This window comes from Hipposideros armiger, unplaced genomic scaffold (assembly GCF_001890085.2).
Source record: "Hipposideros armiger isolate ML-2016 unplaced genomic scaffold, ASM189008v1 scaffold_32, whole genome shotgun sequence".
Lineage (NCBI taxonomy): Eukaryota > Metazoa > Chordata > Mammalia > Chiroptera > Hipposideridae > Hipposideros > Hipposideros armiger.
In genome coordinates, this window is record NW_017731382.1 from 2,406,577 (window position 1) to 2,429,878 (window position 23,302).

The 23,302-nt window shown below is 50.1% G+C and overlaps 2 long non-coding RNA genes across 2 annotated transcripts; one reads left to right on the forward strand and one right to left on the reverse strand.

The window, feature by feature from the left end:
* The first annotated feature begins 579 nt into the window (after positions 1-579).
* Positions 580-7,262, forward strand: LOC109380003 (uncharacterized). The gene is made up of 3 exons (XR_002123348.1): positions 580-666; positions 788-3,234; positions 6,677-7,262. It is a non-coding gene; the product is annotated as an uncharacterized LOC109380003 (long non-coding RNA).
* Positions 1,593-19,752, reverse strand: LOC109380004 (uncharacterized). Its single transcript, XR_002123349.1, has 3 exons — positions 19,664-19,752; positions 9,153-9,242; positions 1,593-1,675 (listed from the first exon to the last, which is right to left on the reverse strand). It is a non-coding gene; the product is annotated as an uncharacterized LOC109380004 (long non-coding RNA).
* Positions 19,753-23,302: the final 3,550 nt, after the last annotated feature.

The window sequence follows — 23,302 nt, forward strand, 5'->3', positions numbered from 1 at the left end:
TAATTAGAAAGTGTGTTAATGAAACCCAGTGTAACCTGTAATGTAACAGATCCCAGGTTCTTGCTGGATAGGCTGGTCTGGGGGGGGGTCTCTGAGGCCACAGCACTTAAACCTATTCTGTGGGATGAGAAGGAGTGGCCCCATGAAGAGGGGGGTCGTGCCTCCCATGTTGGCGCAGCAAGATGAAGCCATGATGCTGGAAAGGGCCCCAAAGTCAACGTGTTATATGTCTCGGGACAGCCCTTCGAAGGGCAGCAGGGGTTATGGGTTTAGCTGACCGGGATCTGCTGAGGGCCGTAGATTGGGTTTCTATCACTGAAGGGTCATTTGACTTTCTCGCCTGCCAGGCGCCTGCGATAAACTGTGCACATTAGTCTTTTCAGCCATTTTGAAATATGAATGTGTGGGGTCATTGGAGCCATGCAGGAAAGCCAGGTGCCTCTGTCACCACAACTCCCCAGGAGATGGCCCTTTCCGAGGCCATGGTCAACATTGGGCCTGTCCGATGCACTTTGCCTGAAGCCACAAGCCAAGCGCTCTCAAAAAAGTGACCTGCACCCCTGCAGCGGTGCCCACCTCCAAGGACAGTCCTCAGAGGGAGGGCCGAGATTTCCCTGTGGCATCTCCATTGCCACGGGAAGTGACCCCATGACAGGGACATGCCAGGTGAGCCACCTAGTCAGGAGCTGAACATGAACCCAGTGAGAGCCCAGGTGGCCTGAGGGGGGGACGCTGGGCCTGAGTGAGCAGAGAGGACTGACCATGTGTTCCTTGGCTGTGCCTTCAGCAGCCACAGAGGCCAGTGTGGACTGGACAGTAGCCTGGCATCTCTGCAGAGCTCGGCCAAGACCCCGGAGGTGGCCCAGGGCCCATGTGCCACACAGAAGCCTCATGGACCCACCGCCATGAGCTCCCTGTCCACCTGACATGTCTGGGGAGAGGCAGAGGGAAGAAGCCCCGAGCTTCCACCCGGAAGGGACTGATCCAAGCGGAAGGGTTGCCCGGGGGACAGCGGGGTGCGTGGTAACGAGTCTGCATCCTGGTAAGCAGGGGGGGACCCCCACGAGCAAGATGGCGTAACTGAGGCCACACCGACCAGGCAGCGCTGTCCTCACACCCGTCTGGTGGGCGTGCATCGCTGCGCCGGCCGCTTGTTGTTTGCGACAGATGTTACGAAACTGACAAGAAACAAAGAGCTGCATGGACAGAAGGGGACCGAGCAAGTGGCTGACTAACCCACATTTCCTCATTGGTGGGTTCAGCGACGAGGGGCCGCGTTACAGAGACCCTCCTCCAGGACAAGGGAGGGAGGCTCCTCGTGCGCCCCCTTCAGACCCCAGGACCCCCAGCGTCACCACGCCCAGCCCCGCCCCAGCACACCTCTCCAGTGGGGTTAAAACGCTTCCCCCAATCCCAGGCGCCGACACCTTGGTGAGATTTCAGTCACATTCCCACAATCCCCTGTGACCGCCCCGGAAGGTCGCTGTGGTTAACATCCACTGCTCATCACATGCTGATGCCCAGAACTGCTCCCCCGAAGGAAAAGCTCTCAGCAAAAAGCAGGTTTTGCCGTCTTACCTGAAAACTGCGGGATCTCAATGCGGTCCAGGAATCAGGGAAATCTCAGGAAACGTGGCTTTTGTGAAAGAGCAAACTGCAGCAGCCCCTCCTGCAACTGAACCATTAATATTTCAGCTATAACCGGAAGTATATGCTGGTTAAAAAATTCTTTCCCCCAGAATTATAAGCACATGATATCATTTGCACAACGTTTACTACAGATGGTGAGTTTTAAGGTAAATTTGCTAAGTATGGATGAGAGGAAAGGGTACATCTTTTTTATTTGAGTTTGATTGTAAAACCTGGCGAGTTTTATGAAGTGTCAATGCACAGCTTTTCCAGGCCCGGCTTACATCAGAGCAGCGCTCTCTGATAAGCATCATCATCTTCTCCCCACGCACAAGCTTTGAGACGTAATAAAAAGGATTGTAAGCACAAGTGTAGGAGGATGCTATCTAACCGTGGGAATGGAAGTGAGCTGGCCAGGTATGTGTCGCATCGCTTCACTGGAATTTGGAAATTAATATGTGCCTGACTTTATCTTTTCCCTCCAGTTAATCACTAGGAAAAAACAACACATTTAGCAAAGGAAAATGAAGCCTCGGTTTGTAGTCGGTAGGCAGTGTCGGGTCTCCTAGGTGACTGTTTTACGGCCCATCGGAGCCTGCATTTAGGACACTTAGGACAGTCCTTCCCAGAAAAAAGGTGCGGGAGAATAAAGCTGAGAGGACTGCGTTAGTTTCTTACAGCAATCTGCCTTCGTTACCCAGTGGATAAATACGCAGGCCATCTTTTCCTTTCTGGCTTAATTTGATGTTTCTGTAAATGCCAGGTGGATATTCTAATAGGAACTGTTCAGATTCTTCTCTATCATTTTGAGTCAAAAAGTAACATGCATCACTGGGTTTTTTTAGCGTTCTTTCCATGTATCCCATGCGCTTATCAACACCGGGTTCTGTACCTCGCACGTGCCTTCTGGGATCACTGGTAGAAACTCGCTGCCGTTTTATTGTTTAAGTGGGAAGCTGTTTGCAAGCCTGGTTTTCAAGTCAATGTTTTCCTTTGGGAACAGAAGGTGCAAAAGTGAAAATATGTCTTACTCTTTCCTTAAAACGGGACCTAAAATGTTTTCTCAGAATGCATCATGCAGATCTGCACACGCTTTCTCCTGGGTTGTCTCAGGAGGCACAGAGCAAAATGCAGAATAAAACCTGAAAAAGCACCAGAGGACATCGTCCTGGTGGGTCTATACGGATAAACTCTCAGTGGCCAAAGAGAAAAAAGGTTATGCTTTCAGAGCTTCTTTATTTGTGTCCTTTCCCCCCAGATAAATATATATGGATCTTTATTGCCAAATCAGGAGCAAAAGATGGAATTTAGGGCGGACAGGCCAGTAAAGGTGAAAATCACCCAGCATTGTGCCTCAAGAATTCTAACACTCTTTGTTTGTTTATTGGAGAGATACGCATCCTAGTGCAACACGGAAAGGCTCAATAAAGCCTGTTTCTCTGCAAACAGAAGCTGTTCAGAATCAGACTTCCATCTGACCTGAAGCACTCATGGGGACTGGCTGAAACCTGACCCACTGCCCATTTCTACAGGAGGGGGCAGCAAACCCCAGGTCTGGAGCTGGACGCTTTCCAAGAAGACAACAGCTGCCCTCAGTCTTGCGAGGTCAGTGTCCATGTGCATAGATTTGTGCATTTTTAGAACTCTCCTTTGCATGGTAATTAGGAAATTTCCAGCAATTTTCAGGGGATCTTTAACCTGACATTTTGGGGGGTGGGGCTGTATAACCGAAATAAGGGCTCAAACCGTGACAGTAACGTTGTCTGCTATTGAGCAGGCAGGTGCCTCCACATTCTCTCACAAAGAAAGCCACGATCACGCAGCTACGTCAGCTGCATATCTGCAGCCCCCCGCCCCCCAGGGAACCATGAGCCCCTGAATCTCCGTGACTTCTGGTAGGTCCTTCTCTATGGACGGACCCACTGTGGCCACAGCTCAATCCATTTCTCTGCTGTCTTGCCATTCAGTGAAGAATGGAGCTAGGTCCAGTCGCTCCATCGCTACTCACCAGTTCCCTACCAAGCAGAGCAAAGTGCTAGGCTGCTAGGGTGGCCTTCACAATGGGCCACAGACAGGGCCTTTAGGAAAATAAACTTACTTTCTTACAGTTCTAGAGGCTGGAGGTCCAAGCTCAAGGTATCGGCAGGATCAGTTCCTTACGAGGCCTCTGCCTTGGCTGGTCCGTGGCCATCTCCTCCCCATATTGTCCTCTGTGCGTGTGTCTGAGTCCTAATCTCCTCTTCTTATAAAGGCTCCCGTCCTACTGGATGAGGGCCCTGCATGGCTCCATTTAACCTTAATCACCTCCAAATACAGCCGCATTCTGAGTCACTGGGGATCAGCACCTCAACAAGTGAATTTTGTGGGGGGACACAATTCAGCCCATAACACTGTTCTGATTCACGGCTGAACCAACGTGAAGGGAGAAGGTGGTCTTTCTGCCCGCTAATGAAGGAGCACGCAGGCGGCGTGGCCGTGGCAGGGGCTGAGGAGGGCGGTCCTGAGCCCAGCCCGGCCCCCAGGGTGTCCTGGTTAGCAGACAGCGGACGCCTCATAGAAAGGAAGCTGAAAGAAGAAACATGAGAGATGAACACCTCGAAATAAAGGTTTAAATTTGGATGAAACAGGTTCTCCTCTGTCCGTTAAGCAAAAGGCACTCTTACTTTTCAGAGGCAACCTCCAAGAGAAAGCAAGAACAAAATCTAACCCTGACGGGGCCAGCTTGTCTTTGTGTGTCTGCGTTTGAAACGCTGTTGTTTCTGGCTGAAATATTCAGAATGGATGAGACCGTGTAACACAGGCTGTGCGTACCGGCCGACAGGGCTGCGGCCGTCCTCAGCCGTGTGGACGTGATCGGGGCCTCCGAAGTGACTGGGGTGACTTTCTAGCAAAGCCCATTGCTGTTACTTCCTCTTTCCAGGGTTTGGCTCTCTACCAAATAAAGGGAAATTAGTAGAAACACATTGAAAACACCATTGTGAACAGGTGCGTGATTCAAGCAGCCGACGTTTAAGTGACAGCTGAAGCATGAAAGCAAAGATGAGCAGATCAATGTGTGTGTGATTTTAGAGTTAATAATTATGTTGCGTAATTTTCTTGGGAAGAAGAGTTTATAATAACGTTTTCTAAAAGTGCCAAGCAAAGTAATTACACATTTGGCAAGCCATAAAACTAAACAATTTGGCAAATGCCTCATTAACCAAGTTCTCAGGTCAATGAAAGGTTTTATTTTATTTAAATCAGGATATTAATTTTTTTTTAAATAGGGCTGACTTTCTTATTTTATGGCTCCATCATTTTTCTTATAATTACAATTTTACTTACTAATATGATGTGAAATGTGATTATTTCTTAAAAGTCAACAAGGTAAAATGAGATGGCCACCCCGTTACGGACATCCAATCGGATTGATTGTAACAAGTGCCACAGGCCACCATGTCAGTTCCGAGTCCCAAAGAGCTAGAGTTGTTGTTTCCGTTGCCATGGAGGCAGGACTTAACATTTCAGCCTAATCACCTGTGTGCAGACACTTAGCTAACAGCTAAAGAAGTCATTTTGAGGACGAGGACATAATTTTGTGAATTTGTCCCTCTTTTGGGGGCGTATGGGGGCTGGTCCAGCTCTCAGTTGTGTTGTATGACTGGAAGGTCCTGAGAAAGCTGCAGTTGAAGTAAACGCTTCTTCATATAAATGGCATGGGTGTGCCATCCTCCCTCCCGAGGCTTCCATGTGTCTCGTGCACGCACTGTGCAATTCCAGCTGGGAGCCCGTTAAGAAGCCAACCTGGGAAAAGCGCCTGAATGGACATGGGCTGGCGGGGGTGGCGGTGGGCGGGGGGGAGTGGGGATCAGGCAGTTTTGGCTACTCTGCGTTTACGGATTGGGTTGGTTACTTACCAAGAGAGATCTCACCCATTCAAAACTACTTTTAGATCGATTAGGTGCATTTATTTTAAATTTCTTTCAAATGAAAGATAAACTAAAACCACATGGAATACCACCACTTAAAAATGCGAAATAGTAAGTGACAGTCACAAGCCCACACCCACGCCATCCCAATCCCCCAGGAGGCGGTGTTTCTCTGTGTCTGATCCACTCACTGTCCAGGTCCCTTCCAGGTCTTAGGCAGTCTATCCAACCTCTCAAAACACAGAAGCACACCACAGACATTGGATTGCAACTTGTTTGTGTCACTTAACACTATAACTCAGCACATTTCCATGTCAATCCATAAAGAATCTTCTCAGTGGATACATAGGGTTTTGTTCTGTGGATGTATCACGACTTATTCCCATAGTCTCCGTAGATGGACGTTTATGCAATATCTGTTTTATGTACTTAATACTGCAAAAAAATCATTTGAGTACAGGTCTTCGCTTACTATTTCTTTTTTTTAAAAATATTTTATTGGGGAATTGGGGGATGGGAACAGCGTTGGGGAATCGGGGAAGAGGAACAGACAAGTTGCTGTCCTTTTGTTCTTCAGTCTAGTTGTGGAGGACGTCATTTCACTGGCTTATGTTGGTATTATCATTGCGCTCTTCCCGGGTGAGGCAGTCGCTCGCCGGCCATTGGACGGCCGCTCATGGCAGCTCACGGCAGTTCACGAAAGCTCATGCCCACTGCTGGCCACTCACGGTGGCTTATGGCAGCCCCACTGCAGCCTATGCTGTTGCCGGTGACTCACAGCAGCCCAGCTCCAGGTAGAGCTGTTGTTCAGCATCTTAGCAGTAGAGGGCGCAGCGTCACTGGCCCTCATGTGGGATCTGAACCAGGGCCCTGCTGCTCAGAGCTGGTGTCCCAAGCCAGCTCCTAACCGACGCGCCACTCGGCCGGCCCTTCGCTTACTATTTCTTTAAAGGAGACACCAAAAGTAGAAATCCTTGGTCATAGGTCATGTACATTTTGAAGTTTGAAACATTTAGCTAGCTCACTGTTTGTGAAGGTTGGGCCCACTTATGTTCCTGCCAGAAGTGGTCGCGGCACCCGTGTCCTCACCACTCCGGCATCTGTAAATGTTACTGATCTCTCGTTTTGCTATTTTATAGGCAATAAAGGTATTCCACTGCTGTTTCAGTTTGCGTTGATTTAATTCCTGGTGACGTGCGGGCTCTTCCTGCGGCTCACTGAGCGTGGCTCTGCTTCCCGGCCCAAAGCAGTGACGTCAACAGACTTCTCCAGGATCGACACTGTCATTATTGACGTCCTGTTATGATGACTAACAACAACCATGGTCCTGGCTCTCAGTTAAGGAGCGCTTCACATTCTGTCATTGACTTTCCTTCATTACGCTGCTCATGTGCTCATTCACGAAGAATTTACGAAGCATCCAGCCTGCAGCGGCCGTGCAGTGAAGAGGAGACGATGAAAGCGCCCGTGGCTTCCAGGCACGGCGCTCTGGCACCTTCCCGTTAGAGAGGAACAAACCGGAAAAGATGGGTGTGGAGCGATTTACGCAGCGGTGCCCAGAGAGCACCTGGAGTCGGACACCAGGCCCCAGTCCGAGCGGCCACACTCTGAAACAGACGTGGACGCCCATGTTTACTTTGCCACTGGGGAAGCCATTTTGTAGTCACGATGTGTAGTGCCCCAGCCAGACTTACATTAAAACGAATTAAGCCCAAAATCCACATGTGGGAGGGGTGATCGCTTGCTGAAACAATTTTTGCTATTATATTTCAATTTATCTCATCACTACCCTATCCATGCCTTGGTTACTGCATGTCCAATATGAATTATAACATCTTCCTATTATAATAGCAAAAAACACCAACAGGTGACCTCCGAAAATCATGTTTGAAAACAGATAAGTGCATTTAAGTATAATTGATTGCACAAGTAATAACGCCCGAAGTGATTACACAGTCTAGTACTTACAAAAGCAATTACACTTCAGAAAATCAAAATTAATTTGTACACCTCTGGTGCACTTTTAAGGCTGTTGACATTTTATCGTAGTGCTTCTAATGAAATGAAAATTATTAATAATTGTTCCTACTTGAGTGTGACAAATGCCATTTGGCTGGAAAGGCAGCAGCACCACCAAGCACTGCCAAATTATGATGCTGCTGAACGTGGCGGGTGGATATTAATATTCAAAATGGTATCAGGCATCTGTATTATTGCAGCCACTGGCAGCCGACAGGCAGTATGCCCTGAAATGGGTGTGTGTGGACGTCTGCAGAATCCTCTCCTCCTTCAGGATGGCCCAGCACCTAGATGGGTAAGGACCACGTGAGTTGGGAGCGCAGCTCAGGCTGACATGCCTGCGGCACGAGGGAGGCCACCCAGCCAGGCGGACGAGGCAGGAGAAAGCCTCCTTTACAGGGACAACTGTCATCAGAGCCCACCAGCTTCTCTGTGACACGTTAAGGAGACGAGTGCCCCACTCATAGGCACCCAGTGACAAATGAAGACTCATCAGCCTGCACTATGCACTTAAGACATTTGAAATTAGTCACTTTCAAAGAAAAATATGCCTGGGGTTCACAGATGGGTTTTCATGTAAAGAAACTAAAATACAAATTAAATTAAGCAGGCCACCCAGCTTAGAGGGACATACACATAGCCCGTATGTTCGGGACTGGCCTGGATTTTAGAGCAAGACTCTTTTTTTTTGCATTGAGGCAAAACACACGTGACATAGAACAGACCACCGGTGGCGTTTAGAACATTCCCACAGTCATGCAGCCACCGCCTCCATCCAGTTCTGGAACATTTCAATCACCTAAAAGGAAACCCCATGCCCACAAGCAGTCACTCCTCAAACCCCTCTCCCCCGGCCCTCGGAGACCCCTAATCTGCTTCCTTTTGGCTCAAGGGACATGTGGACGGGAGCCTTTCCACCCACTTCCACGTCCACCACGTCCACCGCAGGCCTGGAGGCCAAGACGGGCTCAGGGGCTGCTCACTGAATGGACGAGGAAGCATGACGGCGTCCAGATGGCAGCAGGGGTCACGTAGGCCCAGGAGATATGCTGTGTTCCTGACTCTGGAGTGCACTCACACGGACGACCAGTCGCGGCCTCGGTGACAGGCCTGCAAGGCTGGCATCACAGTCTGCATTAGGAGCCTCCAGGGAAAAGAATCAATAACGTGTGTACAGAGAGGGTGGGGGCAGAAAAAGACAGGAGGGACACAGGTCTGAAGGGATCGGCTCATGTGACTGTAGTGGCCGGTGAGTCCAAAGCCTCAGGGGGGGCCAGCAGGCCGGAGCCTCAGGGGAGGGTGGCGTCTCAGGTCCAGAGGCCGTCTGCTGGCAGAATTCCCTCTTACTCAGGGGAGGTCAGACTTTGTTCTATTGGGGCCTTCAACTGATTGAACAAGGCCCACCCACACTATGGAGTGTAATCTGCTTTACTCAAAGTCCACCAATTTAAATGTTTGTCTCATCCACAAACACCCTTACAGAAATATCCAGAATAATGTGTGAGCAACTATCAGGGCGCTGTGGCCTGTCCAAGTTGACCTGTAAAAATTGCCCATCACACATTCTGTTTCCAAATTAACGTGTCCTTACCTTACCTTTCTGGGTCAGGAGCTCGACTGAGAGCAGCCAGCAACTCAGCATCTGTCATCTGGAATCTCGAAACGGGAGTGGCCACATGCGCGGTCCTGTGGAAAAGCATATGTGACTGGTGAGCCCGTGACGGGACACTCCAGGTACGCGGGACCCTCTGCAGACCCACCCAGAGAAATTCCCTAAGAAATACTCCAAGTCTTCTGGTCGTTTCTTATGATTACAGGAGGATTGTTCTTAGTTACTCGTGGATTTCATCCAGAGTTCTCCTGGCTTCCTAAGGTTTCCTTAGGAAGAAGTGTTTTCAGCAGCGTTATCTATCGTTTACTTTTTCCTGAGTAAGAATCATGGTAATGAACTAATCACCTACAGAAAAATCAAGGTAGGTCCGTGTTGACATTATCAGATAAGAACACCTGAAAAAATGTGTAACATCTCTCAAAGTGGGTGTTCTTCTGCCATGTTCAGTGGGGCTATGTTTTACTGGCATCTGAATTATTCAATGTTAAAACAACACAAACTTAAACAACTAGTAAAATCTCGATTAGACACAGACATAAAAACGTGGGCCGTTGCTCCTAGTTAAAAGTTAGTCAAGAGTCACCTAGTTTCGAAGCTGTGGAGCCTGGCAATGCCACCCTGTATCTGTAGGTGACCCCTGGGCAGCTCCCCTCCCTGGGGAACAGGAGGCCTGGCCCGTCCAGCAGGATGGGCCCTGAGTCAGGGGATCTGGGTCTAGGCAGGAAGCCAGCCTTGATCAGCCCGCCAGGAACTGACACGCCCTGACGCAAAGGACGACCAAGGCCCCGCTGCCTGTGATGCCCGTTATGTCACGTGACCTGTCCTGAGCGCCTTTTCCAAAGGAGGGTCCAGCCTGAGCGCTCTGAGCCCCTTTGGTTTATTAGTGTCCCGCTGACCAGTCACTAGGTAAGCCACCCTCTGTCTAAGCCTGGCCTGTATGTGCGCGCGCGCGCACACACACACACACACACACACACACACACACACACACACACTCACACACACACACGCACGCGCACACACATGCACGCACACACATTACACACACACACATACACGCACACACACACTCACACACACATGCACGCGCACACACATGCACACACACACATTACACACACACACATACACACTCACACACACATGCACGCGCACACACATGCACGCACACACATTACACACACACATGCACACGCTCACACACATACACACATACACACATGCGCGCACATGCGCGCATGCACACACACATTGCATACACACACACATGCACACACACACACACACACGTGTGCATTATCTGGCTCTAGATGGCTGAGGGGCCTTAGCCAGCTGGCACACAGCCTCCTAATTCCACGCCGCAGGACACAGGCTCGGTCCACGAAGCCCCGTGGAACCACGGCTTCCAGGAAGAACGGGGGCTCGCACTCCCTCGTATCCCATTCAGACTCAAGAAAACAAAATTGCCAAACAGGCAAAGGAAGTCCATCAAAAACTGACTTTCTCATAAGTACAATTTTATGCTTTTGTGAGGTCGGAACAGCTGTGAAAGCATTTCCCCCCAGTTCCCCACCTGGCCGCAGCCTAAGCAGGTGTGGCCAGGGCCCAAGGCCAAAGGCAGACAGAGGAAAGCAGGCACTGCTCCTGTTTTGCAGATTCTCACCCTTTCCCCAAATTGCTTTCCTTCATTTATATGCTAACGTGTGAATTCCCAGGGCCCCCTGCCTTCAGCTGCTGGGGAGCAGGCCCTCTTGTGGGGAGCAGGCTGCCGGGCTGTGATCACTGGCCTGGAAGTGGTTCAGAGCCTTTGTTCTGAAGTCTGAAGCCCGCTGCCCTCTGCTCTGAGCCCTGGGCAATTCACCTCTCTGAGCTTCAACTTCCGAGCATCATGTGTGGATGTGACAGTTAGGGGGACTGTGCATACTGTCATCCTAAGTCAGACACTGGACAGCCAAAGGGGGCCAATATATAATTATGCACATGACAGGAAAGGGGGCTGCCCCAGACAAAGCAGGTCATGGGGTCACTCTTACAATAACCACGCACCCCGTCCTCATAGGGTCGCTGTGCACAGCCAATGACTTGACGGAATGGGTGAGAAGTGTGCAGTTTATCACATGCACCCAGAGAATGACTGTCACCAGTGTTGTCACTGCCACACCACTAAATGTCAAGTAGGCATCCGAGTCCTCACTGTGTTAGCTGTACTCTCACAGCAGCAGGGGGTAAAACCGTGGGGGAACCGTCTTCACACGGTGACGAAACCACAGTGCTTGCCCCGTTAGCCCCGTGTCTCATTCATGGGGGAGCTGAGAAGGGAGAGAAAGTCATGTCCTCACCAGGGTCTCAGGGCTCATGTCCCTCATCCACACGCTGGTCTCACCAGGAGTGCATCTCCTCGCCCACTGGTCCCCATCCTGGGGGCCCCACCCACAGATCCTGTCCTGGGGGTCCTCTCGCCCACAGGTCCCATCCTGGGGGGCCTCTTTCCTATAGGTCCTGTCCTGGGAGCCTAACCCAGAGGTCTCTGTCCTGGGGGGCCTGCCCACGGATCTCCATCCTCGGCAGCCTCACTTATGGGCGACATGGCAGGACAGGCAGCGCACTTCCCTGGGCTGCGCTCCGACCAGTGGCAGCCGGGCCTCTTCTGTCCTGGGAGGAACAGGGGAGAGTGGGCGCCAGACTCACTCCTTCTCACCTTATTTCCGGCCTGCCTGTCGGTGCCGCTGGGAATGGGAAGGGGACAGGGCAGCCCCGCAGCCCCCTGGGCTCTGCGGAGACACTGAATTTCCATAAAAAGACAAATTCTGCCTGTTTGCTTGACACTAAACGTTCAGCCTTCTCTCAGGATTGTGTTCTTCAACGAGTTTATTTCTAAATAAACATTTTCCTGCTGCTGCTGCTCTTTTTGTTCAAAATCTGTAACTGCGCAGATTTTTGCACATTGCAAGTGGACACAGTTGTCTGGCATGTGACTTCTGTGCCGGCGAGGACTGAGTCCTCAGCCCACCCGTGTCTGTGTGCCCAGGAGATGGCGCTGTCATAAATGGCTTCAGTCCAGGACTTGAACAGGTAAAACTTTCCAGGTTAAAACTCCAGCCTTGTGAGGGCAAGCGTCGCTCTGCCACGCCGTGTGAAAGTCCCTGCCTTTGTTTTGCTGTGACACTCCCATGTGGCCTGGGACAGGGATGTCTCAAGCCCCTTCGACCAAGAAGAAACAGGAGGTCGCAGATGTGCTGCCCCACCCCCACTCCACATGGATGACCTGCTGGCACAATAAAGCCATCGCCTAGAAAACAAACAGGCCGACAGACACTGTCTGTTTACGGCATTATAATCAGTCTGTTACGTGCGCTTGAACCCAGGGAGCCCTTGCCCAAAAGGACAACGGCTCCTTAGTGATTAGATTCACCCAAGTGGCTTCGGACCCAGAACAGCGACTGTCCCACGATTTCCTCTACGACCCCATGAAGACTCCCCGAAGTCTCTAAGCCTCAGGCTCCTCCTCATCTGTAACTTGGGCATGTTAGTACTTACACCATGAAGCGTTCCTGATCATTAAATGGGATGGTGTCTCTGACAGCACTTGGTGACTGTCAACCATTTGTTGTAGCACAGAAGGTCCAGAATACGGTTTTTCCAGCGAGAAGGGGAGGAAGGTGAAGGGCTCCCTGGACCGGAAACCAGCCTTCCTCTGCCTCCCCCGCTCTCCACAAACCGACCCTGGGCAGCACCAGCAGCGTCTCCCAGGCGGAAAGCCGGGAGAAACGCACCTCGTTTGTCTCAGGTCCTCGTCCTCAGGAAGCAATCCCACCCTGACGCCACCGGCTGGTCCCTGGCCCTGAGAGCCGCCTGACCAGTGAGGAAGGGGACAGGCTGCCATCAGACAGCCAAGGGCACGACGGCCTGCACAGCATTTCCCTCCTGACGTTAGTCAGTACTTTTTATGCATGTAACTTAATAATCCGTTATTAGCACAACAGAAGAGAGACTCGGTTTTCTAAACACGAGTTCTTAAGTTCTTTTTCCCAAAGTTAAGACCAGGAATGGCGTGTTTTGGGGAAGTTCAAAATGGCCCATTTCCCAGCGTTCCCATCAAGTCTCATTTGGTGGCAGGATTAATGCAACAAACACTTTTGTCCCTGTTATCTAATTAACTTTGTTATTTATTGAATTCTGGAGTTCCCTTGTCAAAATGGAAGACCTTTCCCTCGTTATTAAACCAGAATGCTAATCTCCATTTCAATACAATTAAATATGACTCAATGGAAAGAAAAAATTTTCAAGGAAAACAAATGTCAGGGGCTGACTTGTCTAAAACACACGACTTCTTAGACGCGCAGGTGTTGGTGGTAAAATAAAACGGCCGTTATCTGCAGGCTAACCAGTCAGTCCAGAGGGAGAACTCATTCAAACCAGAATGGAGCACCTGCCAAGAAGCGTCCGAGCTACAGGAAGTGCGATGCAAGACGTGGGACTCCCGAGTTAGTTCCTAAGAGGTGAACAGGTAAACTGCCCCTCAAATACGAGGGCCGAACAGGCCGCCGATGAATACACAGTCCTTTGATAACGAGATTCAAAAACAGACTGCCTCTCTGGGGATGGGCAGATACCGGGGCTTTCCTGGTTCCAGTGCGCTGGCCTCCCGTGGTTTTAAATAAAGTTTTATTGAAAAGCAGCCGCGCCATGTGTTTATGGGCTGCCTGTCGTCATTTTGGCACAATAACTGCGACAGATGAGCAGTTTCGACTGAGACAGCAAGACCCTGAAAACCACAGCAGGGCTAACCAGAAGCTCGTGACATCAGGGCACTGCCGTTCTAAAGCCTCCATTCAAATTTGTGTACCATTCTTAATCTTCACAAAAATAGATTCGTCCTAAACACAAACACACACACACAAACACACTCACACACACACTCACACACACATTCACACAAACACACTCATTCACACACTCACATTCACACACCCACACACACTCACACTGCGCAAACAGATTTAGAGCACCCATTTAATAATCGAACTATAACACTGCAGATTATTTTTCCTAAGTAATTTCTCTCTGTGACAACACGGATATACAGGGTGCCACGTGTGGCTCAGTGGCCCTCACATTGGCATGCACGTCTGTTTATTGACTCATTTTATCATACGAAACTGACACGAGCTGCTTATTAATCTGTCTCCAAAGGATCAAAACGCTTTGATAAATGTTAGTTCCTTGAGGTCTGGGAAGAAACGAAACGGTTAGTTAAATGTACTGTGACGCTGAATGAAAGCCTCTCGTCCCATTTAATGCGAGAGCCAGCTCGATAAATCCAGGGGACCCATAAAGTAAACGACACCACACTTTCTTAATGGCCAATTAGGGTCCACTTTCCTAAAGCAAATAAATAAGAAAGATGTGGAGTGGAATTTGGGGGTTTCATTAGTTGGCTAAATTCTCAGTGGGGCTGTGTACCTTGTATATGGATCATGGCGGAAACCCGCTGCTGGAGGAACTGTAATGAGGGGGCAGAGGCGGAGGGACAGAACAAACTCATTTTTCCCGGACGGAGGTGAAGGCTCACCACCCAGTACCAGACTCAGCCGGGAGCTTGTTACAATGCATCTCCCTGGATGGACCCGGGGAGCCCACGGCGCCCTGACGCGGGCTGGGCGCTCTGGAAAGCTGCGCCTTCCTCACGGAGCTCCTGGACGGGTGGCATTTGCTCCAGCAGCCCCACGGCTGGTCACGGACTTAAGCCCCATTCTAACCGCTTTAGTTACACGTGGCCCTTTCTGCTGGTGAGGGGGCCCAAGCCCCCAGTGTCCCAAATGACGCTTGGGGGCCTCCACCAGTCTGGCCGCCACCACCGTTCAGACCTCAAGCTGACCCCTCCACGCGTCCCCTGCCGTGGCGGCCTCCTCGGGGTAGCTGACCTCCCAGCATGCACTGCCCTGTCCCTTTCTGAGGACACCTGCCCTGGGGATGTGGCTCGCCCTCCCCCCTGTAGGCCTCGCTCAGGTCTCACCTCATCAAAGGAGCCCGTCCTGGGCGCCCGTGAAAGGCGCAGGCCCCTCGCGCTGGGCACCACGCTCTGCTCGGTTTTCTTTACAGCCTCCTGCCCCCTCCTCCCTTCATGCAGGTGCTGGGTCACCCGCCTCCCCCAACTCTGACATTCGAACTCCCGAGGACACTGACTGAACTGTTTACGTGGATGAGTAAGTGAATTTCAGTTCTTAGGCTTGAACGCGCAACAGAACGGCACCCCAGGAGCTGCGTGGCCAGCGCGAGACCACAGCCTCGGGGCGGCCTGGTGGCCTTGTCCCCTTTCTGAGCATCTCCTGAGTGAGTTTCAGCACATCCCCTCCTTGCCATGGCGTCTCCGGGGAAGGTGACGCCGGGGTGGACCTCTTATGTCACCAGGGAACCAGACTCGGCCCCACGTGGTGGCATTTTTACGGGATTGTTATCGATGGGTTTTGTTTTCAGTGTTTCTTTTTTTGCATCCCGTATCCCAGACTCAGAGCTTGTGAAGAAACAGCTCACCAGACGCTCCTTGGGCGGAAAGGAAGAGAGCCCAGCGCAGGCTCCTGCGAGGTGCTGGTACTGCCACAAGCCCAGGGCTACCAGCAGGGCCCCCGCTGTCAGACCCGCCCCCCATCCCATCCCTGCAGGCGCCATCGGCCGTCTCCCACTGGCAGCGCCTTGTCGCCCCCTCCTGCCTTCCTCTCAGCACCTTTCCTTTGGGCAACCTGCAAAACTAAGAGGAACAGTTCTTTTAAAGTCCCCAGAGTGGATTTAGTGCGGCACTCATTGGCCCGCAGTCTCAGCGCTTGGGGACAATGGAAGCTGCCCATGAAACAGAGTCACAGGCCACGGTCACGGCAGGAGACGGACTTCCTTGTAGCCCAAGAGGAAAGATGCACATGGAGGCGGCTCTCTGCCTGGCCCCAGGGAGAGCACACATGAGGGCATGAGAGGCCAGCTGCCCCACATCTCCCAAGAGGCGAGCTCAGGAGTGGACTGTCCTCCCGGCCTGTCCTCTCCCAGGAGTGTCCCCAGGTTCCCTCGTTCATTTCTTCATCCCCTGACTGACAGGCAATGCTGGGCATGCAGGCGCCACAAACAGGCACTTTGGAACCCACCGGGGCTTCTGCTCCTATCACTGACGTGGCTCCGCGAACATCTAGTTTGCGTTCCAGTCTCTCCCTGTTTGAAACCTTTGCTTTCCCATCACAGAGGAGAGAACTGGTGTTCTTCTCCTGCGTCCAGCAGCACATTCTGGGAAGGACCGCAGCCACACACGCGCCTGCTCCCTGCAGCTCGCCTGCTCCAGACGGGGAGGACCCGCTCCTGGGCTGCCCTGGGACAGAGCCGCGAGTGGCTCCTCCCCCGCGGTCTCTCCAACTGCTTCTTAGGTTTCAAAATGTTGTGTCGTGTTGGAGGAAGACAATGTGAGGGACAGAGCGAGGTTTGCAGCGCGATGCCTCATCACCCCCGTCCTGTGTATCTCATGAGGACACGTGCACACCTATGGACAAGTATCGGGCACACGAGAGGGGGTGCCCAAAGGGACAAGAGGAAGACAGGCGGCTCCTGAGTGATCTGGACGATCTAATCAGGAAAAGCACACCCACAAATGGAGGAAGAGGTGTGCTCCGAACTGAAGAGGCTGATAACCCCAATCTGCTTTTAAGGAAAAAACAGAAACGAAGGAAAGAAAGAAAGAGACAGGAGGGAGGGAGGGAAGGAGATGGAGGGGGAAGAAGACAAAAGCCCCTTTGTCCAAAGCTGCTCCCCTGACCCCCACCCAAGGAGACCCCACCCTGATGGGGGGAGGGGCACGGGATTGTGGGGCAAGCACCGCCCCTGGGACCAGGTGACCGAGAGCCCGCCCCACCCCTGCCCAGGCCTCCTGGCCATCGTCAGCCGCCTTTGCCGGGGTCCTGGCCCACCTGTTTTCTCAGAAGGAGCCCTGGGGAAACATTTGCTGAGAAGGCCACAATCGATAAAATAACACTGGAACCTGAATAAACATGTGTGAACTGACTGAAAACAGAGAAACAGTCAATGCAAGATTCTATAAGACCCCCAAAGTTGACGGTAAGCTGGACAAACACTCCCCCGAGTGGGTGTGGGGGGGGAGGCTTGGCTTGTAGGTGAGCTGGTGACGGAAGTGCTTCGTGCAGCCTGCAGACCTCAGGGAAGCCCCGGCCTGGGTGTGCGCACGCCGATCCCCCCCCACCCCTTTGAGAGAACGGGGTTCTGCCTCCTGACATGGCCTGAGGAGCCCTCCGCATTCACACCAGGCACCGGTGGCTGATGACTGTGATTCTGGGCAGGAGAGGACGTGTGTTCAGAGCGACACTGAATAAACCTGTCCCAGAGTCGCCAGCCACCGCCACTCCTGCCATCTGCCCATCTCCAGCGGCACAGGACGAGTTGGTCACCAATTGGCCATAGGCAGCAGTTTCTTTTCTACGGTAAATGAGCAGAGGGCCTGGCCCCAGGCCCCAGATGGGGCTGTTGTAATGGCTTTCATTGTCCCAAATGGTCCCCAGCGGCTGGGTTTCCGCCTTCCTGTTTATTCTTAATTGACATCACGGGTTCCTTAGGGCAGCCATGATGTGCCCAGCAGGCGATTTGAGTCCTAGTGTCAGCACACTGCGCAGTTAAATACCGAATGCCTATTATTTTATTAACATTATGCTCCTTTCATCTTGCCCTTATTCACAGCTAGGGCTGCATGCTGAATGTTTTTGGAAATTATATGTGACAAAGAGTGTGTGCTACCTACGGATTTCATTTCAGGACAGAGCAGGGGCATTACGAAACGTTTTCTTACAGAAAGAGAAAAACCCTGAGTGACGTCCCCTCAGCAGTAGAGTGAGGTCTGCAGGCCTGACCACGGGGCTTCCCAGGTCCGGTCCTCACCGGCCTCCTGACTTTATCTCCCAAGACCCATCCTCTGGCTCACTGGGCTCATTTGTCAACTTTGTCCATAATTCTGGACAAAACCCCCCCAAGCCAGCGATGGTATCTGACAAAACTGCCCCGCTCTGGAAACAGCGTTGCCTCGGACGTTTAGAGGCTGAGATGTCCCCCACTGGCTTGGAGAGCTGCTCATGGCAGGATGATTTGTTGAGCTTCTCACTTGTGCTGTGCCTCCACATTTCCCATTCCTTGTTCCAAGATGGCAGCGAGGCTGTTGCGCTCTGTGTCCTCATGGGAGACGCATGATTCAAGGCCAGAAGCAAAGTTGCCTCCACGCGCTCCTCCACTGCCTGTTACGCATCCGAGGCATTGTTTAAGGGGCAGCTTTTTCTGAAGGGCAGCCTCCGTTTGGAAGGTGGCTCTGACGGGCATGCTCTCCACCATATCCAGCACGTGAAGTGTCTACTGTGTGAAGGCCCGTGGCCCATTCACTTGTTCCTCTGCCAGCCGTTGCCCGAATGCCAGCCGTTAGCCGGCCATGACTGCTTTCAGGAAAGCAGCTGAGCAGCCACCTCTGAACCCGTAGATCGATCACCTTCCAAACGGCTACGACAAACTCGGTGTGAAACTTTCATTCGATAGGACATACGCATACCTCGCTAAGTCCACGGATGGTTTCTGATCATGTAAAATCGCAGACAGACAGACAAGCAAACAGACTATTTAGAAAAGCAAAGTATAAAATATTAAAAGTGGTTATATTTGGGCTGGCCGAGTGGCGCATTGGTTGAGAGCTGGCTTGGGATGCCAGAGGGCCCCGGTTCAGATCCCACATATGAGGGCCAGTGACACTGCCCTCTACAGCTAAGATGCTGAACAACAGCTCAACCTGGAGCTGGGATGCTGTGAGTCACCGGCGATGGCGTAGGCTGCAGCCCCTGCTGCAGGGGGTTGCCATGGGCTACCGTGTGTAGCCAGCAGCCAGCGTGAGTGGCCAGCAGCCGCTGCGAATGTCCAAAAGCCGGCGACTGATCTGCCTTGCCGGGAAGAGCACAACGATGGTGCCAACTTGGGCCAGTGAAGCAACATCCTCCACAACTAGACCGAAGAACAAAAGGACAGCAACTTGTCTGTTCCCCTTCCCCCAATTCCCCAATAAAAAAATCTTTAAAAGAAAAAAGTGGTTATATTTGAATGTTGGACAGTCAGTGGCTTTTTCCTATTTATTTTTTCACTCTACATTTTCTTCAATATAAATGCTTAGCGCTACCGTGAAAAGAACCAAGTGCTTAGCATGCCAGCGCTGCCTGTGTTGGCTGGGTGTTGTAATCAGCAGCAGCTCATTTTTCACATCGTAGCCATCAGTGCGGTGACGCCAGCCACGCGTCTGACGCACACATCACACCTTTCCCTTATTTCCAAAACAGCCGTGTCTGGGAAATGGATAAACATTGGACCTGTGTTAATTGGCTTAGTATATCCATGGATTAGTATATATTACACAGCGCTCTGAAAAACTGAAAAATAGATGCAGTAGAAGCAATGCTACTGAAAAAGAAAGGGAAAAACTTACTATATAGCAGATATTGTTTAGCTGGTGGTTATGGGAAATGTGACGGTACACAGGATGGCTCTTACAAAGGATAAAACTTCTCGAGATTCTCTACAGGAAGAGAAGAAAAAGGCAAATAGAAGAGGCAAAAAAAGTCTTCTCAAAGGAGCCTAGACCAGGGGTCGGCAAACTGCGGCTCGCGAGCCACATGTGGCTCTTTGGGTACGTGCCTGTGGCTCTGAAGTAAAATTGAAAATGAAAATAAAACTATCATAGTTTCATTTATAAATTTTTTAAAGGATATTATCCATATAATGGTGATTTCATTTGTTTTATGGCTCTCGAATAATTTTTAAATTGTTGTGAGGGACAGGATTGGCTCTTCCAAGGGTCAGCAAACTTTTGAGACAAACATACCCCAAGAGCTACATGTGGCTTGCGAGCTGCAGTTTGCCGACCCCTGGCCTAGAACATTCTATCACACATAGAACACTTACCATGTGACCAATATTGTACAATGTACTGCTCAGTCAATGAGCGTCCGTCAGTCCGTCTGTCCATCTGGGGTTGAGGAGAGTGGAACATGGGTCTCTCTGTGAGCTGCACGCTCAGCCTGTGCACTGCATTTGTTGTAGGGCTCCGATCGTCCCATATGCAGCCCGACCGGTCCCCTGAGGCCCCGTGACTGCTGGAGACCCACTCCTGAGCACCCCCACTTCTACAAGGTGCCGTGAGCCAAGCCAGGAGCCTGAAGTGTAGGTGTGTGACCAGCGGCTGCGGCCCCAGCATCTCTCCCAGGTTGGTCCAGCGTCCGCCCTCTGATGGTTAATTCCATGCGTCCATGTGCTGAGCACGGCGTGTCCAGAGTAAGCATTGTGCCTGCATCTGTCTGTGAGGGTGATTCTGGAACCGACTGGCATTTGAATCTGCGGACTCAACAAAGGAGCGGGCCTCCCTGGTTGGGTGGGCGTCTGCAATCTGTGGAAGGCATGAGTGGAACAAGACGTGGCGGAAGGGGCAAGTGCCCTTCGCCTCCTGCCTCCTGCCTCCTGCCTGCCTGAGTTGGGGCACCTCATCTCCTCATTACAGCACACCTCAGCCCGTCATTATTTGCTTATATATCAGTGGTACATATTTCCAACCTGCTGGTTCTTTTCCTCTGGAGAACCCTCACAACACACACCCTTTTCATCGGCCACACTGACCCCCATCCCCAGCCCTCTCCCTAGAGTTCAAACCATTTTACCCCCTTCCCATGCCTTGTCCCATCATAGTCTTAACTCGTCAGAATTATCTGCCTTTGTTTTATTTTTTTTCCATCATATTTCAAAACATATGCTTGTATTGTGGGAAATACCGAAGAAAATATGAAGAAAAAAATGGAATTTGCTCTGAATTCCAACAAGAAAACAAAACGCTGTTAACAAGTTGCTGTGCTCCATGCCATGGACAGGAAATGTGTTAGGTGGGATGGTGATAATGGTATCAGTGTTTAGTGAGCACATACTACGTGTCAGGCACAGGGCACCGCGGGACATGCTCACCAGTATGACACCCATTTAACAAGTGAGGCAGCTGAGGCCCAGAGGTTGAAGCAGGTGGTCCTGCTCACACAGCTGGTGAGTGCTGGACGGGTGAGAACCCAGGGTTCTTCTTGGGAGCTCACATTTCTGTACCTGGCACTTCGGCTAATCTTATAATTTAGAGTCTTTCCTGGGCCAAAACATAGTCTTTGAGGCAGTACTTGTGAGTACAAAAGTTTGATCTCATGGCCACACAATTTAATTTCACCAAACTCTTATTTGATATTGAGATTATTTTCTATATTTCGTTACCATAAATAAAATTGAAATGACATGTTTATATTTCAGTCTTGAAGCCCAGCCAGCTGTCGCCCTCCTCCGACTCCAGGCTTCAGACCTCAGCAGATTTGTGCCATGGTTGAAGGAATTAGATTGAGAATATCAGAGATGAAAGGAAAATATATGAATTCCCATTATCACCACTATTATGTTACGTCATTCAGGAAATCTAGCCCATGCAATAACATAAGAAAAATCAATAAATTATTAGAAAATAGAAGATTAAATTATTTTTGCTAATGACACTGTCCACCTTAAAAGGCTGATAAAACCAACCAAAAGTATAAAAATAATGAGTGTCCACTAATGTGCTGAGTTGCAAAAAAAATAAACAAAGATCCACAGGTTTATTATATCTTAGCCAAACAAGTTAGAAACATGACCGATGGAAGGTCACTTTCACAGCAGACATGCAAATGTAAAACGTCTGAAATCAATTTAGTAAGGCATTTACAGGATCCATATAAAGGTAATTACAAATTCAATTTTAGGCTAAACAATTAAATTAGGGGTGTTACATCCTCAGTTTCTGGGAGGGGATTCATAATTCTCTAAAGATGCCAATTTTACCCTGATAATTTATGCATTTAATGAATTGTAATAAAAAAGCAAACAAGATTTTTTTCTTTTTGCAATTACACAAAGTATTTTAAATTTTATGTTGAAGAATGAGTAGATGATAATAGTGAATAAGAAAAATTTGGAAATGAAGATTCGAGAAAATTTTGTTTGTAAATTATGAAATTAAATATATTAAAGAAGCTATGTGGTAAGATGACCAGTGATGAGGGTGTTAAATCAATTCAGAAGGGGGAGGGGAGGTTGCACCATATAGTGTAACGAGGCCAGTGACTGGCATTTGGAATGTTAGTAAATGCTCTGACCTCAGCTTACACACATGAGTGAAGCAAAGCAAAACAATACTAACACTCAGTTAAGAGAAAAATATCAGCATCTAACTGAATTGCCGTTAATGTTAAAAACCAAAGTACAAAGAATGACATATGTCCACTTGTATTCCACAGTTCAAGGTAATCCTAAACATAAAGCAAGGAAAAAGAGTCATTATGATAGCACCAATCTCATATTTAATTGTAGAAAGAATAAAATACTTTCTGTATAAAATATGCTGTAAAAAATGAAAGGTATACCATATAATTGCCAAAAAAAAATGGCCTTGCAAGACAGAAAATGCTCATCTCTTTATATACACAGTTAATTTACTGGTCCTCACAACAACAGAATAATGAGCCATTCGCAAGAATTAGCGATGACAAGCGAAGAATCACAGGCAGCTAATAAGTACAGAAGGGCCGTGTTCAAACTCAGTGCGGATCAAAGGAATCTAATTTTAAACAGCCACGAATCGCATTTGTTAAACTGCCACGATGAAAATGTGTGCATTTTAAAAATAGTTTCAAGAGCTGGTGAAAATACAGCAAGAAGAGTATCTGAATGCATTACTGCTAAATGTTTGAAATGACAGAATGTTCCTGGAAGACAATTTGGCAACAGGTCTACGGAAAGTCTGAAAATATTGCATGTCTTTTGGTGCAGCAAGCAAACAGGTTTCGTTGCTCGTTTGTTTAGGTAAAGGTTTGTTGCATTTGCCCTGTTTTAAGTCCTTTCTGGGGTTATTCACGGGACCCTCACAAACCCTGTGAAGCAGGGAGTCATTACCACATGGTGTATATGTGAGAAGCTGGGTTAGGGGCACAGGGCGAGTCCAGGAAGAGCTGGCACCCAAACCCAGACCAGCCCGAAGCCAGAGCATGGGGTAGGAGCTGTGCTCCCCCCC